The 2685-nt window shown below is 43.0% G+C and overlaps 1 non-coding gene across 1 annotated transcript; it reads left to right on the top strand.

Annotated features, from left to right (window-relative positions):
- The first annotated feature begins 451 nt into the window (after positions 1-451).
- Gm25522 lies at positions 452-556 on the top strand. Its single transcript, XR_003949068.1, has one exon. It is a non-coding gene; the product is annotated as a U6 spliceosomal RNA (small nuclear RNA).
- Positions 557-2685: the final 2129 nt, after the last annotated feature.

Here is a 2685-nt window from a genome sequence, read left to right as displayed (position 1 = left end):
GTTATTGAAGGCCAGGCTTAGTCTATGGTGACAAAGTGTGGAGCAGAGATGGAAGGAAGGAAAGACCATCCAGAAACTGCCACACTTAGGAATCCATCCCATATATTAAGACCCCAAACCCAGACACTATTGCTGATGCCAAGAAGTTCTTGCTGATAGGAGCATGATATAGCTGTCTCTTGAGAGGCTCTGCCAGAGCCTGACCAATACAGATGTGGATGTTTACATCCCACCATTGGACTGAGCATGGGGACCCCAAAGGAAGAGTTAGAGAAAAGACTGAATGAGATAAAGGGATTTGCAACCCATAGAAAGAACAACAATATCAGGAAGCAGACCCCCCCCCCCCAGAGCTCCCAGGGAAATGCCAGGGCTGTAAGGTGAGAATGGGTGGGTAACTGGAGGACAACCTCATAGAAGCAGGAAATGGGTGTGAGGGTTGAATAGGGGGTTTGTAGAGAAGACACTGAGAAAGGAGGTAACATTTGAAATGCAAATAAAGAAAATGCCCCTGCACAAGGATGACACGCAAATTCGTGAAGTGTTCCATATTTTTGACCTCTGGTGAGTGGAACACAGCGCCTGCTCCAATCCAATCACACAGGACCCGAGACTGCATTGATTAAGGAAGCAGGTAACCCGGCCAGATACTGGGCTCAAGTCCCTTCCGCCCGGACCACTGCAGCACCGTGGTCCCTGGCCCGGGGGATTCTGCAGACACCCGCAAGGACCCACACAGGATCCGCCACGGGATCCTAAGACCTCTGGTGAGTGGAACACAACTTCTGCCAGGAGGCAGGTTCAAACACCAGATATCTGGGCACCATCCCTGCAAGAGGGGAGCTTGCACACAGAGAGTACTCTGACCACTGAAACTAAGGATAGAGCTAGTCTCCCAGGTCTGCTGATAGAGGCTAACATAATCACCTGAGGAACAAGCTCTAACCAGAGACAACTATAACAACTAGCTCCAGAGAATACAAGATGGCAAAAGGCAAACATAAGAATCCTACTAATAGAAATCAAGACCGCTCACCATCATCAGAACGCAGCACTCCCACGCCACCTAGTCCTGGGCACCCCAACACAACTGAAAAGCTAGACCCGGATTTAAAAGCATATCTCATGATGATGGTAGAGGACATCAAGAAGGACTTTAATAACTCACTTAAAGAAATACAGAAGAACACTGCTCAAGAGTTACAAATCCTTAAAGAAAAACAGGAAAACACAACCAAACAGGTAGAAGTCCTTATAGAAAAGCAGGAAAACACATCCAAACAGGTGATGGAAATGAACAAAACCATACTAGACCTAAAAAGGGAAGTAGACACAATAAAGAAAACCCAAAGTGAGGCAACGCTGGAGATAGAAACCCTAGGAAAGAAATCTGGAACCATAGATGCCAGCATGAGCAACAGAATACAAGAGATGGAAGAGAGAACCTCAGGTGCAGAAGATTCCATAGAGAACATCGGCACAACAATCAAAGAAAATGGAAAATGCAAAAAGATCCTAACTCAAAACATCCAGGAAATCCAGGACACAATGACAAGACCAAACCTACGGATAATAGGAGTTGATGAGAATGAAGATTTTCAACTTAAAGGGCCAGCAAATGTCTTCAACAAAATTATAGAAGAAAACTTCCCAAACCTAAAGAATGACATGCCCATGACCATACAAGAAGCCTACAGAACTCCAAATAGACTGGACCAAAAAAGAAATTCCTCCCGACACATAATAATCAGAACAACAAATGCACTAAATAAAGAGAGAATATTAAAAGCAGTAAGGGAAAAAGGTCAAGTAACATATAAAGGCAGACCTATCAGAATTTCACCAGACTTTTCACCAGAGACTATGAAAGCCAGAAGATCCTGGACAGATGTTATACAGACACTAAGAGAACACAAATGCCAGCCCAGGCTACTATACCCGGCCAAACTCTCAATTACCATAGGTGGAGAAACCAAAGTATTCCATGACAAAACCAAATTCACACATTATCTTTCCACGAATCCAGCCCTTCAAAGGATAAAAACAGAAAAGAAGCAATACAAGGACGGAAATCACACCCTAGAACAAGCAAGAAAGTAATCCCTCAACAAACCATAAAGAAGACAGCCACAAGAACAGAATGCCAACTGCAACAACAAAAATAAAAGGAAGCAACAATAACTTTTCCTTAATATCTCTTAATATCAATGGACTCAATTCCCCAATAAAAAGAAATAGACTAACAGACTGGCTACACAAACAGGACCTAACATTCTGCTGCTTACAGGAAAAAGACAGACACTACCTCAGAGTGAAAGGCTGGAAAACAATTTTCCAAGCAAATGGCCTGAAGAAACAAGCTGGAGTAGCCATTCTAATATCGGATAAAATCGACTTCCAACCCAAAGTTATCAAAAATGACAAGGAGGGACACTTCATACTCATCAAAGGTAAAATCCTCCAAGAGGAACTCTCAATTCTGAATATCTACACTCCAAATGCAAGGGCAGCCACATTCATTAAAGACACTTTAGTAAAGCTCAAAGCACACACTGCACAACAAAATAATAGTGGGAGACTTCAACACACCACTTTCATCAATGGACAGATCGTGGAAACAGAAACTAAACAGGGACACAGTGAAACTAACAGAAGTTATGAAAAAAATGGATCTGACAGAAATCT

This window comes from Mus musculus, chromosome 10 (genome assembly GCF_000001635.26).
Source record: "Mus musculus strain C57BL/6J chromosome 10, GRCm38.p6 C57BL/6J".
Classification (NCBI taxonomy): Eukaryota; Metazoa; Chordata; class Mammalia; order Rodentia; family Muridae; genus Mus; species Mus musculus.
This window is presented reverse-complemented; position numbering and strand designations above follow the sequence as displayed.